This window comes from Callithrix jacchus, chromosome 12 (genome assembly GCF_049354715.1).
Source record: "Callithrix jacchus isolate 240 chromosome 12, calJac240_pri, whole genome shotgun sequence".
NCBI classification, from domain to species: Eukaryota; Metazoa; Chordata; class Mammalia; order Primates; family Cebidae; genus Callithrix; species Callithrix jacchus.
Window position 1 is genome coordinate 92706511 of NC_133513.1, and position 12732 is coordinate 92719242.

A 12732-nucleotide genomic window follows, 5' to 3' on the forward strand; every position below is an offset into this window, starting at 1 on the left:
GTAAACGTGATATAAAATGGATTTAATGTGAACTTATTTTGCTTAAAATGTGTAGTATTAAGGAATACATCATTGTATGAACATTATCCAGAAGTACAAACATAATACAGGTGTTTTAAGAAATCCAAATATTGAAATAGGATGGTATTCACATCTTTTCCTGCCTTATAAAGAATTATTTATATTAAATATATATTAATCTTTGGGTGTTTTTTGGTATAATGAGGACAGTGGCTGGAGAGAGGAAAATTGGAAAAAGTATAGAGAGGCTACTTGATTTATTTGAAAAGGGCATAGAGCTACCTTGGGAGGAAAAGAAGAGACCTAGGAGTGATAGGGGTGGGGAAGTAACCACAGGTGAGCTCAAATGGGCTCAGATCTTTTAGGAAAAAGAAAGGAGATTCAATGATATGAGAACTTTGGAGAGAATGGCAAGCAAGTTTTACGGACGGTTTGTTTTTGGTTGACATTATCAGATGTTATAATTACCTATTTGCCATCTCTTCAAAATACTTGAATAAAAATTTTATAATATTTGCAAAAATTTTGGAGTGTGACAGTGTTGAAAGTAAACATGAATATATCATTATATAAGAGCAGTGATTTAGAAATTAAAAGAACATTGATTGCAGAGATCTCTAAATAGAGCTAAAGATTTTTTTCTAAAGTAATGTTTTTGTTTTCTATTTCTTAGATCAGCTATTTTTCCCCCAAGTAGTAGAAAAAGCCCATGTAACGTGTGTGGGCTTGTTACTTTGCAAATTATTTTTTCTACATACCCCGGCTGACAGTTTAAGCAGAACATTATGTTTGATCTTATATTTTGCCAGCCAACTGTTCTCCTTTACTATTTGTCATTCCATTCTTCTGCCAGGAAACTACAAAGTATCCTCATTTATCAGCCTTAAATCCTAATTGACATGCATTCACCATCTTTTTTGTTTAATCTTGGTAAATCAAAAATCAATCTGTCCCTGGATAATTGTATCTATTACAACAACTAACAGGAAATATATTCTTCTGTCTTTGGAGAAATACAAGTTAAGATTACAACTTAGCACGGGTAAGTACAGCTAATCTCTGAACAATGAAGGCATTAGGAGTGTTGACCCCCTTATCCAGTCTAAAACTTATGTACAACTTTGACTCCCCCAAAACTTAAGTTAAATCCTGTGAAGTCATGTACAACATCTGGACAGTTTTCTTTAGCAGGAATTTGTTTTGAGCTTGATGGCTTTTATGAGTTTTTTTGTTAACAATAGTGACATCTTCAGTGATGTCACACCTTCAGATTTTCATGATGTTCTATCAGGGTTCTCTTCCATAGTGCTGAGAGGACCATGTGTAATGATCCTTAAAGGTTCTTAAGACCCCTTGATCTTGAGGCTAAATTAGAGACATTGTGTTTGGAAGCATGTAGACCACTTTGATGCCTTCGATGTTGAACTCTTGGAGTTCTGCATGGCCAGGGCATTGTTCAATATCAAAAGAACTTTAAAAGACAGTACCTTATTGGCAAGGTCCTTCTGACTTAAGGGACAAAATGTCTTAGTCCATTTGTGTTGCTGTAATGGAATACCTGTGGGAATTTATAAAGAAAAGAGGTTTTATTGGCTCTCGGTTCTGTAAGCTACATGTTCCATGAAAGGGCCATATATTCGAACCCACCCCCCAATGCTGAAGGAGTCAAGAAAACAAACAAGGCAGACAAATCCAATTTGTCAGTATTGTGTGATTTATTGAGAGAACTTAACAGACAGAAGCATGGTTTTGGGGGGCTACAAGACAGGTAGATCTCTGCCCCATAACCCCCCAGACCCAGGGATTATATCTTTGGAAAAAGCATAGGTGCTCTGGTAAGAATGAATAGGTGCCTATAGGAATCACAGCATATGATTTCTGCAACACAAGGATTGTTTTGGAGGAAACTTGCAATGAATAGATGTTCCTACATAAAGAATAATAAATCAACTAAAATTTTGGAGGTATTCTTGGACTCAGGGTTAGCCAGGAGGATTAGCATTTAAAATAAAGTCACTTCTGTCCCCACACTTTACAAGGAGCATGGTACCAGCATCTGCTTCTGATGAAGGCCTCAGGAAGCTTCCATTCATGGCAGAAAGCAAAGAGGAGCCAGAGTATACAGATTGCATGGCATGAGCAAAAGCAAGAGAAGGGGGAGGAGGTGCTAGGCTCTTTAGCAATCAGTTCTGGGGAAACTAATAGGGTGAGAACTTAGTAGCAAGGAAAGCACCAAGATATTCATGAAGAATCTGCTGCTTTGACCCAAACATCTTAGGCTCCCACCACTAACACTGAGAATCAGATTTTAACGTGAGGCTTGATGGGGTCAAACAAACCATATCCAAACTATAGTATTCTGCCCCAGGACCCCCAGTCTCATGTACTTCTCACATTGCAAAATATAATCATCCCATCCCCAAAGTCTTCACTTGTTCTAGCATCAATTCAAAAGTCCAAAGCCTCATCTGAGATTCCAGATAAATTTCTTAGAGCTGTGAGCCTATGGAATCAAACATATTGTTTACTTCCAAGATACAGTGATGGTACAGGTGCTGAGTAAACATGCCCATTCCAAAAGGGAGAAATCAAAGAAAGTGGGTAATAGGCCCCATGTAAATCTGAACCCCAGCAGGACAAACATTAAACCTTAAAGTTCTAAAATCTCCTTTGACTCTACATCCTACAACCTGAGTGCGCTGGCATAAGGAGTGGGCTTCCAAAGCCTTGCGCAGTTCTGTCCCCACAGCTTTTCTGGACACAGCCAAGTGAGCTGCTCTCATGGGTTGGAGTTGAATGCCTGTGACTTTTCCAGGCTGAGGGTGCATGCTGCTGATGGTTCTACCATTCAAGGTCTGCAGGGCAGTGGCCATATTCCCACAACTCCATTAGGAAGTTCCCCAGTGGGGACTCTGGGGGGTTCCAACCCCACATTTCTGCTTTGCAATGTCTTAGTAGTCTCTTTGGGGACTACCCCTGTGGCAGGCTTTTGCCTGGGCACTCCCGGCTTTCTAGTACTCCTGAAATCTAAGTGGAAGCTGGCACATGCAAGCCATGACTCTTTCATTCTGTGTGCCTGCAGACTTAAGATGGAATTCACCAAGGTTTACAGCTTACATCTTCCCGAGAGGCTGGAGCCAGAGCAGCTGGGTTGCCGGGAGCAGCATCCTGAGGCAAGAGCAACACATAGCAGCGGAGCCTAGGCTTTTCTATTCAAACTATTCCATCCTCCTAGGCCTCTGGGCCTTTGAAAAGAGGAGTAGCCTTGAAGATTTCTGAAATGCCTTTGCAACCTTTTCCCCAATTGTTCTGACACCTGGCTCCCTTTTATTGTTGCTAATCTCTCTAGCAAGTTATTGTTCCTCTTGGCCATAGTCTTGGATTCCTCTCCAGGCTTCAAATTATCTAAGTTTTTATTCTCTGTTTTCCTTTTAACTTCCAACTTTAGGTCATTCCTTTGTTCCCATATTTGACTGCAGGTTGTTAGAAGCAGATGAAGCAGCCACACCTTTTTTTTTTTTTTTTTTTTTTTTTTTTGAGACAGTGTCTTGCTCTGTCACCCAGGCTGGAATGCCGTGGCAGAATTATGACTCACTGCAGGCTTGATCTCCTGGGCTCAAGTGATTCTCCCACCTCAGCCTCCCAATAGCTGGGACTACGGTCACATACCACCACACCCAGCTAATTTTTTTAAAAAATGTAGAGTTGGAGGTCTCACTGTGTTGCCTAGGCTGGTCTCAAACTCCTGGGCTCAAGTGATCCTCCCGCCTCAGTCTCCCAAAGTGCTGGGATTACAGGCATGAGCCACCATGCCTGGTCTTGCCACTTATTGAACATTTTGCTGCTTAGAAAGGCCTTTACTGTCTATATTTCTGTCAGCACTGTGGCCACAACCACTCACAGAGTCTGTAATAAATCCCAAACTTTCCCTTATCTTCCTGTTTTCTTCTGAACCTTCTAAACTCTTCCAACTTTTGCCCATTACCAGTTCCAAAGCCACTTCCACATTTTCAAGTATCTTTATAGCAACCACCCTATCCTTGGTACCAGTTGTCTTCCTTAGTTCATTTGTGTTGCTAGGAATACCTGAGGCTGGGTAACCCAAAATTTTATTTGGCTCACATTTCTGCAGGCTCTGCAAGAAACCTTGTGCCAGTATATCCTAATCACAACATCACTGATTGCAGCAATCCAGAAAAAGGGTTCTGATTGTCCAGGCCCTCTTATGCAGTCAAAAGACTGGCAGCTAGTGTTTATCTTTTCCCTTCCAGGCTCAGGGGTAGCTGCTATGTAGATAAGGTCTATCCTGATAATAAACCTGACTGCGTTTGCACAAAACAGTAGAGTTAGCTTCTCTCTCTCTGCCTTAAATCTTGATGCTCAGTTCTCTTCCTTACTAAAAAATGTGTTTTGTGGCATTTCTTCTTTACTGAGAAATGTGTTTTGTGGCTTTTTTTTTTTTTTGTACAAACTGATGCAGACAGAAAACCAAATACTACATGTTCTTATAAGTGGGAGCAAAACATTGGGTACACATGAACATAAAGATGGGAACAATAGACAATGAGGGGTACTAGAGTGGTAGAGAAGGAAGGAGGGAAGGGCTGAAAAACTACCTGTTGGGTACTGTGCTATCTACCTGTGTAATGGGTGTAGTCATACCCCAGACCTCAGCATCTTGCAATATATCTTTGTAACAAGCCTGCACGTGTATCCTGATTCTAAAAAGTTGAAAAAGCCCTTGTAGGCTGGGCATGGTGGCTCATGCCTGCAATCTCAGCACTCTGGGAGGCCAAGGTGGGTGGATCGCTTGAAGTCAGGAGTTCAAGATCAGCCTGGCCAACATGGCAAAAGCCCATCTCTAGTAAAACAAACAAACAAACAAACAAAAAAGAAACCCACAAAAATTAGCCAAGTGTGGTGTGGTGCATGCCTGTAATCCCAGCCATTCAGGAGGCTGAGGCAGGAGAAATGCTTGAACCTGGTAGGTGGAGGTTGCAGTGAGCCAAAAAAGAGAGGAAAAAAAAACCCTGTATTAAACTGGTAAACATGTTTCCCTGAGTTCTGTGAGCCACTCCAACAAATCGATGAAACCCGAGGAGGGGGTTCTGGGAACCCAGATTTATACTTGGTCAGTGAGGAGTACAGGCAAAGTAATCTGGGGCTTGCAATTTATGTTAGAAGCTGGCTGCTGGGCGGGGAGTGGAAAGTGGGGGGACAGTCTTGGGGACTGAACCCTCAACCTGTGGGATCTGATGCTATCTTCAGGTAGATAATGTTGAGATTGAATTATGGTACACCAATCTGGTGTCTGCTGCAGAAGTGATTGCTTGCTTGTTGTGTGTGTGTGGGAGACTCCTCACTCCCCGCATTTGGTAATAAAAGTCTTCTGTGTTGACTGTTGTGAGAATAGAAAAAACACTTTGAGTTTGAGTTCTCCAACTCACGGAAAGATCAGTATATGAAATCAATTGTATTGCTTTATAGTAGCAACAAACAATCTTAAAATGCAGTTAATAAAAATTCAATTTATAATAGCATAAAAAAGGATAAAATGCTTAGGAATAAATTTAATCAAAGAAGTGTAAGACAAGCCAGACGTAGTGGCTCAAACCTATAACCCCAGTACTTTGGGAGGCCAAGGCAGTGAATCATCTGAGGTCAGAAGTTTGAGACCAGCCTGGGCAACATGGTGAAACTGTGTCTACTAAAAAATACAAAAATTAGCCAGGTGTGGTTGTGGGCACCTGTAATCCCAGCTACTCAGGAGGCTAAGACAGGAGAATCACTTGAACCTGGGAGGTGGAGGTTGGAGTTAGCCAAAATCACACCACTGCACTCCATTGCACTCCAGCCTGGGCAATGGAGCAAGGCTCAGTCTCAAAAAAAAAAAAAAAAAAGTAAGAAAGTATACTGTATACTGACAACTACAAAGCATTGTTGAAAGAAATTTTAAAAGACTTAGCAATGAAGAAATAAATGGAAAGACATCCCATGTTCATAGATTGGAAAACTTCCTACTTTTAAGATTCCAACATTCTTCAATTAATTTACAGAGTCAATAGAATTGCTAGCATAATTCCAACTGCCCTTTTGTGTAAAAGTTGAAAAACTGATCATAAAATCCATCTGGAAATGCAAATGACCCAGGAGAGCTACACAATCTTGAAAAAGAAGAACAAAGTTGGAAGACAAACTTCCTGATTTCAAAACTTACTCCAAAGCTATGGAAATCAAGGCAATGTGGTACTGGCATAAAGATAAGTTATTTAGCTCAATGGAATACAATTGAGAGTCCAGAAGTAAGCACTTACATTATACTCCATTGATTTTTGACTAGGATTCCAAGACAATTCAGTGGGGAAAGAATGGTCTTTTTAATGGTACTAGGACAACTGGATAGCCACATATAAAAGAACAAAGTTGGACCCTTACACCAAAGGCAAAAATTAAAGGATCATAACCTAAATTTAAGAACTAGAAAATCTTTCAGAAGAAAACAGGAATAAATCTTTGTGACCTTTGGATTAGGCAAAGCCTTCTTAAACATAACATCAAAAGCATGACTGACAAAAGAAAAAATTGGATTTATCAAAGTTGGAAACTTATGCTTCAAAGTGGCATGATAAAGTGAAAAGACAACCCTCAGAATGGAAGAAAATCTGCTAATTGTATATACAATAGGAGTCTTGTATCTAGCATATATGTAAAGAACACTTACAACTCAACAATAAAAGATAACCATTTCTCCAAAGAAGGTACACAATTGACCAACAAGCACATGAAAAAATGCACATCATTAGTCATTAGGGAAATGCAAATTAAAGCCACAATGAGATGCCACTTCATACCCACTAGGATTACTGTAATCCAAAAGTCTGACCATATCAAGTGTTGGATAGAACATGAAGGAACCACAACCTTCATATGGCACTGATGGGAATGTAAAACGGTGCCACTGCTTGGTAAAACAATCTGGGAATTACTCAAAATGTTAAACACAGAGTTGCCATATGACCCCCCAATTCCACTCCTAGGTATATACTCCCAGATAATTGAAAATATATGTCCTCACAAAAAATTGGTACAGCTGAGGCAGGCAGATCACTTGAGCTCAGGAGTTTGAGACAAGCCTGGGCAACATGGTAAAACCCCATCTCTACAAAAAATACAAAAATTAGGCGTGATGGTGCACACTTGTAGTCCTAGCTACTGGGGAGGCTGAGGGGAGAATCCCTTAAGCCCAGGAGGTGAAGGTTGCAGTGAGCCGAGGTCACACCACTGTACTCCAGCCTGGACAACAGAGCAAGACTGTCTCAAAAAAAAAAATTAGAAAAGAGTTGTATAAAATATTTATATAGGTGTGTCATTGGAGCCCTAGAGGAGAATGTTTTTCTTAAGTGTGAACAATTGATTTGTATACAGAATTATATAATTATAAAGACATTATTATTATTATTTCATCTGCGTAGCTCTTTTCCTTTCTGAAGCTGCCCCTGAATAATGACGCTTTCCTGGTGCGATTGATAATCACATAGCTTCAATTCCCCTGCCCATGGGAAAGGGCACAAGACCCAGGCTAGCCAATCAGATTGCCTTATTCCTTTGTCTCTATTCAGTGGCCCAGAGCTGGGAACACAACTCAAACAGGGCTGTTCAGAATCCTACCAAAGACTTCTTGGAACTGTCAGAAAACAAACACTCTTTTGGCTAGGATTACTGCTCATAAGGACCACGTAAGTCTAGAGCCTTTGTGGCCATTTTTATCATTAAGTGGGAAGAGCCTACTTGAGAACGAAACCAACACAGTTGCAAATGTCCTAAGGATGTTGTTTGAGACTCTGTACCCATCTGCGCCGAAAAATAGATCGATTCATGAACTTTCTATTAAATTAGCCAATACATTTTCTTTTTCATCTTTTGTTTGTACCCGTTTGATTTGGATCTCTGCCCCTTGCAACTAAAAGAAGCCTGACTGATAGTTTCTGATTAAGTTTCCTTCCTTTTATTGATACATAAGAAGGAAGCTCAAAGTCAAATTTGCAGCCCACATGTAGCAAGTGGACAGGTTCATATTGAATGAATTTTGTAAAATGGGCTTGTCCCTCATTTTATCTTCTTTTTTTTCTATTCTGTTTTTCTTCACTCACATTTTATCTTGTTATAGTTTACATATTTTTGTAAGCCATTACAAATCCTTTTTACAACATGACGGTAAATAGTAGAGATTGTTTCCCATATTGTCCTGAGTCTGGACTAGAATAAAACTAAGGTTTCCTGTCCAAACTTCATCTCTCCCTTCTTCTCCAAACCTGATTTTGTCCTAGAAATCACTCTTCTTTCATGTAGGCCATGTTCTTTAGGGAAGGCTGACCTCACCCACAGCTTCAGGATGGGCCTGATTAATCCAAGAGATCCAAGAGTAACTTCATCCTTGTAAGAAATTGATTCAGAAATTTACTGAGATGCCAGGATAAGTTTGCTGGTGGGTTCTACTTCTGGAAGACCTTCTGAAAATAACCCTTTCCCTGTTTTACTGTATGTTACAGTGTGTGGACCTAAGTCCTGAAACTGCTGCAGCCATCTCATCCACCTATTTGAGGATTAAGCTGATGGTGAACAAGAACAAAACAAAGAATGAGGAGGAGATGGAGCAGAGCCACTGGAGTAGGTCAAGCCTGAGAACTGCTCTATCTGTGGGTTCTGGCTATTTGAACCAATAAGTATTTTCATTCAAGCCACTTTGAGTTGAGTATACCCTTTTTTTATTTTTTATTTTTCGAGACAAAGCCTCTGTCACCCAGGCTGGAGTACAGTGGCATGACCTCAGCTCACTGCAGCCTCCATCTCCTGGGTTCAAGTGATTCTTCTGCCTGCCTCCCAAGTAGCTGGGATTATAGGCACATGCCACCACGCTCAGCTAATTTTTTTTTTTTTAGTAGAGTTGGAGTTTCACCATGTTGGCCAGGCTGGTCTCAAACTCCTGACCTCAAGTGATCTGCCCGTCTCGGCCTCCCAATGGGCTAGGATTACAGGTGTGAGCCACCATGCCTGGCCAGAGTTGAGTATACCCTTTAGAATAATTTTAATAAAATTCAAGAATGAGTTCATTTTTCTTCTGGCAGTTGCTAGCAGCCTTTGTTAGTAGGGTTAAGAACCTTCCAAAGCTCTTTTACAGTATAACAGTCATTTGCAAGAGATATCCGATCTTTAGAAAAACTATCTTATTAGAATAACTATCTTACTAGTTAAGTCACTTGGCAACTTCATAAAGTACTTTGTACCTTGAAATTGTTCAGAAGTCAGTTCTAGTTCCTATGAAGATAAGGCACCTGTAAATAAGTGATCCTATTTGGAGCTCTTTCAGCACCTTCACAAAGGTCCACTTATAAGATACCGACGTAATGGCCCTTCCCTTCTTTATAGGCCAAAAGGAACAGAATCTCCTTCTCCTGGATAAATGATACAACACAGTTGTCTCATATCGGAAGTCATGATTATGAGAATGGCACACTTTATTTAGCCCATATCCTTGTCTCCAGCACTGTACTTGATGCTTTGTGGATGCAACCTAGATAGTAAAATAATTTAAACTCAAAGTAAGATATCCTTTAAATAAGATATAGGCCTCTTACTGCAAACTCCTTTTGCAGATTACCACTAGGTAATCTCTCACAAATATGTTCCAAAACAACAAGTTAAGAAAAAACTAGCTAAGGCCGGGCATGGTGGCTCACACCTGTAATCTCCGCACTTTGGGATGCTAAGGTGGGTGGATCACCTGAGGTCAGGAATTCAAGACCAGCCTGACCAACATGGAGAAACCCCGTCTCTACTAAAAATACAAAATTAGCTGGATCTGGTGGCACATGTCTGTAATCCTGGCTACTTGGAAGGCTGAGGCAGGAGAATCACTTGAACCTGGGAGGCGGAGGTTGTAGTGAGCCTAGATCAAGCCATTGCACTCCAGCCTGGGCATCAACAGTGAAACTCCGATTCAAAAAAAAAAAAAAAACTATCTAAAAAGCTAAGTGCTAATAAAAGCACTCTCAAAATTTCTACTTATATGTCTGAACATATATAAACACACAGAGAAATACATATTTTACAGTCTTGGCAGTAGGCTTAAAGATATTAGTTCAGCAAATTTTCTTGGGCCCACTAATTTGACCATTCTCAGGTTCTCAATTCACAAAACTGTCTATAGTAATAGTCCAACTATAAATTATAAGAATAAATTTGTTATTGTGCATTTTAACAAGTTCACAGTAAAAAGACCAACTTATGTCAAGTTAGTGTTTTTCCTTACCATGATAAAAATAAACACAGCTTTGTGTTATCAACAGATTGTTTTGATCAACAGATTGTCTTGGTGATGCTTTCAGGGAACTAATATGCTAATATCCTACAACATTCAATATCTTTTCTTTCTTTCTTCTTTTTCTTTCTTTCTCTTTCTCTTTCTATCTCTCTCTCTTTCTGTCTTTCTGTCTTTCTTTTTGAGAGATAGAAAGAAGGTGTCTTGTAAGGTTTGGGCCTTCTGAAAAGAAAAAAGAAATAGACAGGATCTCGCTCTGTCACCCAGGCTGCAGTGCAGTGGCACAACCAGCTCACTGCAGCTTCAAACTCCTGGGCTCAAGCAATCCTCCCCCTTCAGCCTACCAAGTAGCTGAAACTACAGGAATGCACCACCACACCTGGCTAATTTTTTTTTTTGGTAGAGTTGGGGTCTAGCTATATTGCCAATGCTAGTCTCAAATGATCCTCCTGCATAAGCGTGAGACACTGCGTCCAGCTCTTATATGTGTTTTTTTTAACTTATTTTCTTCAGTCTTTTAGCTCTCTTGCAATTAACCACTATTAACAGTTGCTCTCAGAAATGTTTGATAATTTACTTGTATCTAATTGCGTGTAAAGCTATATGTTTTTCCATATGATAATTTACTGTTTATATTGTCTCTCATGTTATTTATATCAGATATATTTTCAGTTTGGCTGCTTTCAATATTAATATCTGTTTTATAACATTCTCTTTAAAAATTGTATATACAGGCCAGGCACGGTGGCTCATGCCTGTAATCCCAGCACTTTGGGAGGCTGAGGCAGGTGGATCACAAGATCAGGAGATCGAGACCATACTGGCCAACATGGTGAAACCCTGTCTCTACTAAAAATACAAAAATTAGCTGGGTGTGGTGGTGTGCGCCTGTAATCCCAGCTACTCAGGAGGCTGAGGCAGGAGAATTGCTTGAACCCAGGAGGTGGAGGCTGCAGTGAGCTGAGATTGCGCCACTGCACTCCAACCTGGCACCTGGCGATGGAGCAAGACTCTGTCTCAAAAAAAAAAAAAAAATTGTATGTACATATTTCTCTTTTATAATACCATCCTTCTTTTTTTTTTTTCCAGGACCCAGAAGAGGATTTTTTCATTTAGTGCATCTTTTAGTGTTAGTTCATTATTTTCTGGTGTTTTATGAACTATCAAGGATATACTTTATGGGATGATATGAAGTAAAGACCTAAAATAATCACTTATTTTCCTTTTTTTCTTTCTTTCTTTTTTTTTTTTTTTTTTTTTGAGGCAGGGTTTTTCTCTGTCACTTAGGCTGGAGTGCAGTGGCACAATCTCAGCTCACTACAACCTCTGCCTCCCAGGTTCAAGCGATTCGCCTGCCTCAGCCTCCTGAATAGCTGGGATTACAGGAGCACACCACCATGCCTGGCTAATATTTGTATTTTTTAGTAGAGATGAGTTTTGCCATGTTGTCCAGGCTGGTCTGGAACTCCTGACCTCAAGTGATCCACCCACCTTGACCTCCCAAAGTGCTGGGTTTATAGGCGTGATCCTCCGAGCTCGGCCAATCGTTTATTTTCTATGTTGATATCCTGCTGCCCAAAAAATATTGAACAATTCAGCCCATTTGCTGTAGTTTGTCACAAGTTAAAAGTTTATCCTTTGAATATACAAGCAACATTATTCTGTACCATTGATAACTTTCATTATTTTTAAAAGCATATACTTTTTAAAAATTATCTAAAACTTTTAGTAGTAAATTTTTTTATAGAATTTAAGTCTAATTCAATGTGTTCATTATCTAATACATTCTTTGTAATTTATTCAGAAGAATTTCACTGTATTTCAAATTTTAATAATTATAGGAAGAATAGTCTTACAATAAAAGAAAATGGTTTTTAGAACTCATGTTAATTTCATTATCTGTATGTCTTTTTTGGTCCCTGAATATCCTAAAAAGATTTTTGTTTGTTTTAGAAGTATAAAAATGTTAATATTATTCTTGGGGGGAAAATTTGGGAGTAATTATTTTATTATTTCATAGTTAACAGTTTTTAATTTTTTTATAGGAACATGAATTACTAGGCTCAATTTAAAAAATTCGAAGGGAAAACAATGTTTTTACTGTTCCCACTTAAATTTGGATATGTTATAAGATATTACACAAGCATGAAAACACTCATTAAATTGAACTCTAATGATTAACCAAAAGTGTACAGCTCTATGCTTATCTTGAACATTGAACTTTTGTAGACTTTTCAAAGTTATTTAAGTGCAACACTTAGCATTTGTTTGCTGAGTAGAAATGATACAGCATATTTCCTCCTGAGTCAACTGATGAGACATTCTTTTCTGCTGAATTATCTCTGTGTAATCAATGATTTACCTTGAGGCACACCCACATTGATTCATTAAGA

The 12732-nt window shown here is 39.3% G+C and overlaps 1 long non-coding RNA gene across 1 annotated transcript; it reads left to right on the forward strand.

The window, feature by feature from the left end:
* Positions 1-7628: 7628 nt before the first annotated feature.
* LOC144578722 (uncharacterized) lies at positions 7629-12223 on the forward strand. Its single transcript, XR_013525060.1, has 3 exons — positions 7629-7757; positions 8571-8768; positions 11429-12223. It is a non-coding gene; the product is annotated as an uncharacterized LOC144578722 (long non-coding RNA).
* The last annotated feature ends 509 nt before the right edge of the window (positions 12224-12732 follow it).